Source organism: Lepidothrix coronata, unplaced genomic scaffold, assembly GCF_001604755.1.
Source record: "Lepidothrix coronata isolate B3197 unplaced genomic scaffold, Lepidothrix_coronata-1.0 Scaffold117, whole genome shotgun sequence".
Lineage (NCBI taxonomy): Eukaryota > Metazoa > Chordata > Aves > Passeriformes > Pipridae > Lepidothrix > Lepidothrix coronata.
Window position 1 is genome coordinate 1,454,263 of NW_016690297.1, and position 11,705 is coordinate 1,465,967.

Consider the following 11,705-nt stretch of genomic DNA (forward strand, 5'->3'; position numbering starts at 1 on the left):
GCTGACCACATTGCCTTTTAAGACAGTACAATACGCAACTGTTGTATTCCTCCAAATTGCATAAATGTAAAACAGAAAACTCACAACAATACTAACTTTTTTTCCATTTGCTTATACTATTAGTCTCAGTCTAGTAATTAACAGGTCAACTTCTAACTTTTAACATCCACTTGTAGCTTTTCATCAGAAAAAACAACCATTTCCAGCAATAGATGTTGGTCTGGCCTCTTTAATATCATTAGCAAGCATAGAAAGAGTTCATGGATTTGAAATTGCCTCTCTGAATGTGTCAAACAGTGCCCAGGATACCTCTTTAAATTAAAAAGATGAATGTCCTGAAGCATATGATAGACTCACTTCCCATGCTGGGAAGATGCAATCTTCACTCAGAGAGGAAGAGAATTTTGTTTTCTTTGTTATTGTTCCAAGTGACATAGTAACAGCTATCTGAAAGCAGACAGTAATTGTGACTGATATGTATCAGGATAAGTAACATTATACAACAGGATTTGACATAGCACATGAGGAACAGAATCATTTTGTTAAGAGCTGTGTGGTTACCAAAAAATGCATACAACAATTTAGGGACAGGATTCTTGTCTGACTCCATGTCCTTCCAGATAACTGTGTTACAGAACAGTTAGCTGGACCCAGAACCATGCAAACTGTAGACTTCTTAATTCAAAGGCTGAACTTTAATGTTTTGCACAGTTGTCTTACATTAACCCCAAATATATTTGCCTGTGTAATTGCTTAATAAAATCAAATAGGTAAGTATCACTGGAAGGAGGGGTGTTGTACAACTAAGACATCTTGTTCTACCTGAAACAAAACTTTTCACTTCATTTTACTAATATTTTACCTACATTTTATTTCATGTCCTTAATTTTATATTTTTCTAATTTTCTAATTTTCATTTGTTTTAAACTGAAAAATTCAAAGGTTTCAATCTTCTCTAAATCTCTTTGTTTACTTAATCAGCTGAAAGTAATTCACAGATTTTAATTTTTAAATAATTTCTGTAGCTCTATGGCAAAATATATTTTTTTTGGACAGATCCACAAGCCATCCTATGCAGTCCTATCCATGGCCCTGAGGGCTTTGGAGACAGTACTGCCTTACGGTATGTGAGATGGATGAGAGATGGGAAGGATTTGGAGCAGCTGGTAACTCCTTGTTTGTGCCTAGACAATGAAATGTGCCTAGACCATGAAACAACAACCCCCAGGTATCATCATGGTGTTGCAGCCACCAGGCTTGCTCTCGCCGCAGTAAGGGCAGCTGGCCAGACTCATCCCTCTTGTGGTGTTTGGGCAAATTCTCCTTTCTGAGGAAAGAGCATGATGGTACATGTCTCTTCCCTGTCCTGACCGTCACTTTTATAAATGCTACATTTCGCAATGAGTTCTGAATTATCTTCTAAAATTATACATGGCATTTCTCATCTGGCACTGATGTCATCATGGCATATGTTTACCATGGGAACCTGAAGAACACTCTGAACTTCTACAAGGGGAAAATCAGCTTATTTCACTTTTAATGTCAAACCTGCAGCAGTGTGGTGTCTGCAGGTGACAGCCAGATGAAACAGATGCCTCTCTGTTTCCTGCAGGCTTGGATGCAGCTCCTCAAGCTTCACCAGGACCAGATCACCTGGGGCAATCCAAGGAAGATCCAAATATCCCAAGGCTTTCTTTGCAGTCCGTCACTCAGCCCACCTACTGCCTGAAACTCCCTGGGGAGGGAGAAGGCAAGTCCAGACGTTCCTGTGCTTCTTCCTCCTGTCACTCTTCCTGAACCAGCAGGAAAATTGTGTTTAAAAACTCAAATATATATGAATGCTCAACTACAACATTTTTACCTGAGTTGTCACAAGCCTGAACCAGGCTTCAAAAAGGACTTCAGTAGTCTCCCTACAGAAACAGCATCCTTTGAAATAAAACCATAGAAAACACTCTAGGTAGCAATTTTGCTATTTTACAATCATTTCAATCATCTGTTCTACATTAATTTTTTATGTCAAGTAGCTAGAAGTAGATAGTCCTGACAGATGGTAATGGTTCCCGAGACAAACTGGTCCCTCGAGTATTTCGTGCACTGGTCTGTGATTCTGTCTGACTTCTGGTACATTCAAAAGACTTAAATGAATGAGGAAAAAGCTGTTTTGGCATTTGCTTTTAACCTATTTCCTTGAAACAATAAAATTTTCTAGGGGTGGGGACAGACCCCTTTGTTCTGTGTTTATGCAGCATCTGTTTCAGTGGTGCCACATATGTAAGGTGGCTCCGCTGACTAATGGTCTCACTTATTATTTGAGTTTGCTAAAGTTGTCATCTCTCAGTGCATTTTACATGCCTTGATATGGACTACACTGTTCTATTATCGTTTACTACTCCACCCATGGAGTAATAGCATATCTCCTAATTTAAATAGGACTTTCTCAACCAAAGGGTGCCAAAATTTTAATGCAGAAATAGGGGATTAACCACATGAGGGAGAAAACAAGGTTTAAAGCACCAAAAGATCATTACAGATAATTTTAGGACTGCCAGAAGTGAAGAACATAATAATAATAGTAAGTAAAGACACTTATACTTTCATTTTATGCAGTTACTCATGTAGCAACAAAGAATATGTTCCTAAATATAGTAAATAATCCTTGAGTAGGTTTCCAGTCCTGAAAGCTGACAAACACCTCCAGCTCCTTACATTCAAAAGTTATATGTTTCTGTTCCTCACAAGAACTGACATGTTATGTCAAAATCATAGACAAAAAGAAAGAAAATAATGCAACAGAATTCTAGTCTTCATGCTGTGAAAAATTTCTAAATTCTAGTTTTTAAGGAGTCTATCTGCAGTCACCTAAACAGGTCTTGTGCACACCAGAGGACTTCTCTGGATGAATTTCTGCTTGCGTTCCAACTGTGGAAGTAGAGCTGCTCACAACTGTTTTAAATCTGTTTACTATTATTTGCAAATCACTTAAAAATTCCAAGGAGTCTCCCCCTAGGTAGAAGAATTCAGAGCAACTGCTAGATCAGGTTTTTTGCAACGTTTTTGAAGGAGCCAATGTACCTGCAGCAGTCTTCCAAATACAGGATGAACACCAATAATCTGGGTCAAAGGAGGCTTGCAAGGAGGCTGGAGGGACTTTTCACAAGGGCATGTAGTGATAGGACAAGGGGGAATGTCCTTAAGCAGAAAGAGGACAGGTTTAGATTAGGTATTAGGAAGAAATTCTTCACTGTGGGGGTGGTGAGGCCCCGGAACAGGTTGCCCAGAGAGGTCGTGGACTCTCCATCCCTAGAAGTGTTCAAGATCAGACTGGATGGGGCTCTGAGTAACCTGGTCTAGTGGAAGGTTCCCTGCCCAGGGCAGGGGGAGGTGGAACTAGATGATCTTTAAGGTCTGTTCCAACCCAAACCATTCTATGATTCTGTATCTCCTATTTTAATTAAAAGCTTCCTAATGATGGGCAATCCAATAATCTTGGGAATTTTTTCTCTTGTTTAATTACCATCACTGTTAGAAATATATTAATTATTTTCAGTTCAAACTTGTCTAGCTTCAATATTCAGGCTTCAAAAGCCCTTTGTTTTCAAATAACTGCTCCCCATGTTCGTCACCATGGTACGGATGTGATCAATCCATATTGTAACCTTCCATGTATAAACAGATGAAGTGTGCAAGATATAAAATGTGCTCAATATCCACTGATTACCCATTGTTAAGAGAGGTATAAAAAAAAAAACTGAACACAAATCCATTCAATACCCTCAGTGAGCCCTGTGCTCCCTTGTTTGGTAGTTTGCCAAGAATGTGTTAACATACCTGCTTCCATATGAGCAATAACTCCTGTGATGGGAGTGTTTGAAACGTCCTGACAGGAAAGCTTGAACTGCAGCCAAAGGAAGCTTTCACTTCCAAAAGGCTGGGATTTGTGAGCTCCTGTGGTGGGTTTAGTCACACAGGGTGAGCCGTTCAGACTTGTCACCCATCAGATAATGAAAGCAAATGAGGAGTCCCAATCAGCACTGCGGCCAACCGCCAACATTTGGAGAAGAATCTACACTCCCTCCAAATTTCTAATGGGACTGGAGGCAGGAGGTAGGTCCACAGTAAGGGCGTCAATTGGAAGCCCATTTCTAACTTGGACATTTTGAAGCTACCAGGAAATGCAAATAGGCACGAAGCAAGTACGCGATTTGTGTTACGGTCAACATTCGCATAACACGGTTACGCACGTCTGTGTGTATGGGTGTATAGCAAGCACATCTAATAGTCTGTAATTATGCCTTGGAAAATACACACACCAAGGAATTTCCAAAGAGTCTGACCTGGCAGAAAATGCAGTCCCAGGAAATCTGCAGCAGTTTGCTGAGACAAACCCAATGTACAGTGGAGCTACATGGGTAAGAACTGGGTCGGTCGGATAAATCTGATGGGACTCTGCTTTTTCCCGTGTTGAACATGTGTACAATAACCTCTTGGCACAAGTACAAATTTTAAATTTGGTTTCCACAAATATACCCATATGCAACATTGACATTGGCTTTCAAAAATGTCTCTGCCAGCAAAAATCAGCTGCTAAAATGTTCCTGGAAAGTAAACATAAAGTGGCACAATCTTTAAACAAAAGAGAATTAAAAAAAAACTGGACCTGGCAATAACCACCTTTATACAAGATGCTGAGATGATCTCACAGAAAAATTCAAACTTTTATTTGATCTCTTGAAGTTTTATCAGCTTTTCAAAGTGAAAAAGACTGATTCTCTGTTTATATATATCTACTTTTTACAAGGGTACGTGGGGATAGGACAAGGGGTACTGCTTCAAAGTGAAAGAGAGTAGGTTTAGATCAGATGTTAGGAAGAAATTCTTTACTCGGGGTGAGGTAAGCACTGGAACAAGTGGTCCACAGAAGTTGTGGATGACCTGTCCCTGGAAGAGTTCAAGGACAGGTTGGATGGGGCTTTGAGCAACCAGGTCCAATGGAAAAAGTTGCTGTCCATGGCAGAGAAATTGGAACTAGATGACCTTTAAGATCCCTTCAATCCCAAACCATTCTATGATTCTATATTATTTCTTAAAAGCGTGATAATACACATTTAATAAAGCTGTAGTAAAATATTCTGCCACTGAGGTGGCTGCTCCATAAATGCCTGTCACTGTTGACTTCAGTTCTGCTTCTGCAGAAGTTATACAAGAATTTAAAAAACCACAACATTAGTCACTTTCTGCTAATATTGAACTAGGTTCTCTGTTAGAATAATGAAACAATATCACCCTTGAATCTGTGGGGTTTTTTTATTTTTTGCTCCACTTTAGAGTTTTGATGTAGAATCATTTCAAGCCCCCTTCTGCACCCTAAGATACCCCCACATTGCTGTCTTTCTCTCATGCTTTCCAGCCAGCCAAGTTTTACATCTATCAGGACTTCGGATTTCTCAAACCTTCTTCAGTTTGACAGAATTTTGTTTAAGTCTGTGGTCTTTTTTCCTGATCCTTTATTTATGATATTTCATCCCAGATACAAGTGAATTTGCTGTAATGCAATAGATAGACATCTTACAGGTTCTTCTACATCTGGGAGTAAGTGGCTATTTTCACATTTTTCACCTTAGAAAGTACAGATATTAAGGTATCTCTAATGTAGGTAAACCCAGTGACCAGAGAGAGGAAGGAAAGAGTTTGTTCTCTTGGATGTGCAGCAGTGTTGCAGCAAATGGGAGAGAAGACACACACACAAATCACCCCACAATCAGTGATACGCATGACGTAGGAGGGACAGCTCAGCTCTCTGAAGGATGGAGTGTTAGGTGGGGGGCTGGAGACCAGTGATCTGATCCATGACAGCAGCTGTCTTCATTATCTGTGAGCTCCTTCTTTACTACAACTGGCTCCAAGGAAGTCTTGCATGCCAAAATGACTGATGAGAGAAGACCCCATCTTCCTTTCCCCCGTGAAAAGGGGTTGAAGCAATTTGCAGTGTGCCATCAGCTAATGAGGAGAGAATAACCGCCTTGAATCGTTAAATGAAAATATTATGATGACTTTATAATATCTGAGTTTTGAGGAGAAAAAAGCTGAAGGCAACGATCATTTAGTGTACTGCCCTTGTCTTGGAAACATTACATTTCCGCTCATCAGAAAACATCTCTTTTTTTTCTTTTCCAGAACAGACAGACTACAAAACATTATTCCAGTGCTCTAATGATACAGATTTTTCCAGATTATTCGCACAAGGACTACCATGACTCCCTTCTTTTGAAGTTCAATTCTGCCACGTCTACCATTACGCTCTTCTTTTTGCTCTGTCCCAGCTTTACGGTGTTGCTAAACTTGTGTATGAGTCTGCAAAATATTCCTGTCTGATGAAGACTGAGCTACTTACATTATTTTTATGTTAAAACTCATTCAATTTGAACAGAACAGTGACTGTGGATATAAACATCCTTTTGTTTAATGAGCCAACATTAGACCTTTATATATTTAGATCCTCTGTGTTTAAAGATAATGAAAGAGAAGCATATCATGGCAGACGATCTTGACTTCTTTAGGGATAGGGGACTCTGAAAGATTAATTTGATACAAAGTACAACATTCATTACAGAATGAACTGCACCTTTCCTTCTTTGGCTTGGCAAAGTTGGAGGAATTAATTTATTTTTAATCCTCATTATATGTTTTAGACATCTAGCACTAAATGCCACTTCCTTCCCATGACAACTGCACAGGAATAATTAAACATGCCAGAAAACACACAGACACAAGTTCACAAATGCATTGAAAACAAATGGACTAGCAATTGTTTTCACAGTTAATATAAACTCTTACTTCATGATGTGATAAGGTGACATGCTGCTTCCTCACTGTGCTTCTCTCACTGTAAATTGTTTTTACTACGGATCTTGTGTATCAAAAATACCTTTAGCTGATTGTCATGTAACAAAATGGCATTTGTTGTTGTTATTGTAAAGCCTATTATTTTCATATTAGACACCTATTCTTCAAGATCAGGTGAGCTTCAGCATGAGGAGGAATTCCCAGAATACACATCACCAGACAAAAATATGCCAAGAACTTTGGGTTTTGGTAAGTCTGGTATACTCTACACACAGATAGAAATAGGAGAAGCCATTTGCAAAGAAGGTATCCCATTGCCTGGAAAGGTTTGTTAGCACATTTCATGTCGACGTGAAACTGTGATTCACCTTCATTAGCTTGAGCCCAGAGGGCAACTCAGCATTGCTGAACTGCAGCGGTGTTATCCATGTAGGGATATGTGTCTGCATTGCACAAAGGTGTAACTTGCTAGACTAGAAACCACAGGCTATGACAGGCCAAACTCTCAGGTTATATCTCATTCTAATCAAAAGTATGATGGAAGTGCATGCAGACATACCCAACTGAGCTTTCAACACTTTCATTTGCCTTCAGAATAACACCCAGCCCAGGTTCTGGGACATTTGGATAGACCTTCCCTCCAAAGTCTCAAGAGCAAGACGTTTCCTGTAAAATTTACAGTGGGAGGTGTAATATGTCTTTCCTGGAAAGTCTCCAGCAAAAATGTGCAGACTCAAAAGATTAAAGATCACAGATAGGCTCATGGATGCAAATATGAACCTCTCAAAAATGTGATACTGCTCCTAATAAGTTCAGACTCACCTCTAGTTCAGATGAAAGCTTCACCTTAGGGTGTTTATCCAAATTACATTCCAGTGACAGTTATTCAATGTCATAAGAGTTTTGCATTTACCTTTTATATTAAAAATGAGCAAATATCCCTTTTGCATATACCTTTTATGTTAGAAAGGATCTTCAAGATAACACTGATAACCACTGCAGCACCAGTTCAAAGCCCAGCTGACAGCCTACATACAAACATAGAAGACCTGTAGTCTTTTGAAAATAAATGGCAGTGTAAACAGACAAGGCAAACGCAATTGTGGAAGGAGAACATTAGCAAAGATGTGACCTGCAGGGCCATATTGGACAATTCAGGAACAGAGAAGGTAAGAGTCTATGAATAAAATCTGTTGAAGTCAAAGAATTTTACCAGAGAGTTCAGTGAAGTCAGGATTTTAGCCCAGATGGATCTAAAAGAGATGGAGTGTCCAGTATTCACTCCACTCTTTCAAAGCTGAGACTAATGGCTTTAGAATTTATTTGTTCTTCATGCCTGAGTAGGCAAACGAGAAGATATGTCAGCAGATGACACTATAAGAGACAGCAAGCCAGTTGGTGTATATGAATGAGCGAAAGTCACTGTTCATTTCTGCTTTGCTGCCCACAACTATACCTTCCAAGATTCTCAGTCAGCAAGTCCATAAAACCACCAACTCAGTGTTCAGCATGACCAACTGAAAATGATAACTTCTTCAGCTCCAAGAACATTTAAGGGCCTTTTATCTTGCTATTTATAGTTGAAGTTTTAGGATGATGTGAGCTATATTTTCAAGTTCTTTTTCATAAAAAAAAAAGAAAACTGAACCATATTTAGAAATGTGATATTCTTACCTCCTGTAGAATTTCAGCCTGCTGGCCTTGAAGGAGAAACTGAAGTGTCACAAAGGGGAGAAATGACAACTGAGCTGGTGAGGCAGAGGAGTAAGTAAAGCAGTAACAGCAGTGGAGGGTTCTACATTGAATAGAAATAGTGCAGGAATATCACAGGTTTGGTTTTGGCACCAGGAGCTATTCAGGTGTTCTATGATGTCTTAAGGCTGAATCAGCTGCCCAGGTGAGCAACCAGGTCCTTCTGCCCAAACACCTTTCCTAATCCTCTTTCTTTATTGAAATACTTGAATTGGTTCAAGTTTTACAAGAAAACTTGAAACAACTTCACATATTATTTAGAGATTTTTACTCTTCTTGGTTTTTGTGGGAAACAAGGCTTATGTGAATTTTTGAATGCATTTTGATGATTGACAATTCCATGATTATGATTTTGTCTAGCTTCACCCAAATATAATATCGGGGTGAGTTCTTAATAGAAAAAACTTTTTACAAGAAGCCTGTAAAAGAGGTCTCAATACAACATGTATTGAGTATGCACATAGCCTGGAAAACCACTTTTTCAGTCCACCAGCATCAGAGGGATGTGGCATTTACTTCAGCTTTTTTCTTAAAGAAGTGTTGGCTGCTCAGTCACCCATGCAGGTCTTGACCATCTGTAATATCTGTTGTCTCTTCCAGGACAAACAAAAAGGAGCAGGAAGTATCATGGCTCAATCAAAGGCCTCTTTGTTGGTCTGCTCCTTGCAGAACTCTGAACTACCATCTTCCCCGTGTTCCAGTCAGCAGCTAAAATGTCCAACTGTGGGACACACAGCTTTTCCCATTTGAGTTCACTTGCAGAATGAAAGGGCAAAATTAGCATCTCCATGAGCCTTCTGAGACCTAAGAAACAGGGACAATGAAAAACATTGTCACATGGTAACAGAGATGAAGTATTTGTCTACTCAGAGATCACTGTATTCCACAGTGCAGCAATTTCACTCAGGATCAGGTGCCCCAGGTTATGTGGTTGCTGTGTAAAAGGCAACTCCACACCTTATGAAAGCATGTAACCCTGTATGACAAATGGGAAATTATTACACAATAATTATATGCCCTTGCAAGACCTGATTGCTGGTACCTACCATTCCAAAATATATCTTCTAAGATTGGTATCAGGTAGCTCACACTGTAACAGTCTCTCAAGTTGTGCCCTCCTTTTAAAACCTGCAACGTGACAATTTTCACTGGCCCTCCTCCATAGACTGTCTTTGAAGGATCTCAAAGCACCTGCAGAAGAAGAGCCTAATGCCTACAAACTGACCATGAACAGGGTGCAAAGAAGGACACAACTGAGGCTTCAAAGATCTACCTCCTTCAAAGATCTATCTTCTCTTTAATCTCTAACATTGAAAAATACTTCTGTTTGAGCCTTCTTAGGTAAGTCTGTCCTGCAGGACTGAGAATTATCTTTTATTACACTACATTTCTAGTACCTAACTCAACAGAGTCCTAAACTCAATCCTACACACAGTCGTTGTTGTGCTACAGATAAAGAATAGCAACAAGCTCTCTGTTATTTGGAGCTGCACCTATTTATGTCAAACAGGGGCTCATCATCACCAGCCGATTAAAGTGTGCTGCTGCTAATCAGAGGCAATGAAGTTGTTGAGGGAGTAGTGCTGACATGGGGAAAGAAAGCGATTAAATATCATTAGCCATTCTTTTATGATATCAGAACAGACTCTCTGTCTAAGCCAGGTTAACTCCCACTTTCTCACTGATGCACTGGAGGATATTTTCTGAAGGATTCAGCCATATGGCTTTCATTCATTATAACTCTTCCTCCTTGTGTGAGCACTTTTCTTACCAGTCTGATATATCTAGTCAAGGCACGCAAAAGCAACTGGCACATTTTCTCCATGCACAGTCTATTTCAAAATACTTCAAAGAATTTTGAATTCTTATTAATGTCTTGAGGGGGGAGATTGATGATGTTTTTTCATTTAATGAGCTGGACTTAGTCTGATTTTCCAAAGGTTGAGGAAGGAGCAACATTTGAGGCATTTGCCATTATTGTGTCCTAGCATTTTATTAATGAGATCCTCTAAGAAACATGGACTGCAGCTCAAAGGATCCAGCCAGGGTCAGGGCCTCATCCTAGACACCATATTCACAGAGTAATTACAGTCCCCATCCTTTAAAAATGACAATGGCGGGCCAAAAAAAAAAATCATGAGAGGGAAGAGGTTTAGCACAGTAAAGCATATTTTGTAGTTATACAGCACCTCAGAGGCCTACTACAAACCAAATCAATGTCATGAACAAAAGAGAGCTCACTCAGTTCTCCCATGTACCACAGTGGGATGGCTTTTCTCAAACCTAAACCAACTCCATGCCACTTGTAGGTGGAATAGCTGGATTCCAACCAAGTGCCAGGCTGGCAGCACTGTTGGTACCGTGTTTGCAGGAGGTCTTGAGGGCAGACTACTGTCTTCTTCAGATTATTGTTTTGATAAAAAGCATCACTTAGCCATTACATCTGTGCTTGCTCTTCTTGGTATTTAACAACACATAATCCAATTATTTCATACTTAAGGATCTGAGCATATACTATGTATTTAATGGAATAGGTGTTACATTTGTCAGTCATATGTGAGCCTTAAGTTCCTATTTGCTCAGTCCCTACATTATTCATTTCTTTGCAATCTGTATCAGGTCTTATGTTAAAAGAGCATGATGATTGGGAGCAATAAAATCTCACCAAGGAGATCAAGTTAGCAGTAAATAAGAAGCCAAGACAGGAGCTGAAGACAGTGATTAATTTTGGCAGTGTAATGAAATGGCACTGAATAAAGGAGCCTGTAAACACATTCTCAGATTTTTCCAGCCTCCATGCCTTGTGTTTTCTTTTCTAATTTGTTAGGATATTTTCTAAATGCTGTGGTGTATCCTACCAGTGTTAGTATCCTCTCAGCTATTGTTGCCTGAGGTCTGATAGGGATTTGTTAGTGTTATTCATCAGATATCTGCATCTAATGAATACTATGAATGCAAATGGACAAATCCTCACTGAAATGAGGTTAACTTTATTATAAAGTCAAAGAAACTCTGCTGATTTACATTAGCTGATAATCTCAATTTGCTGCATTTTGGAAGAAAGATAGAAACAATTTGTCCTGATTTTTTTTTTTCAGAGATCCTAG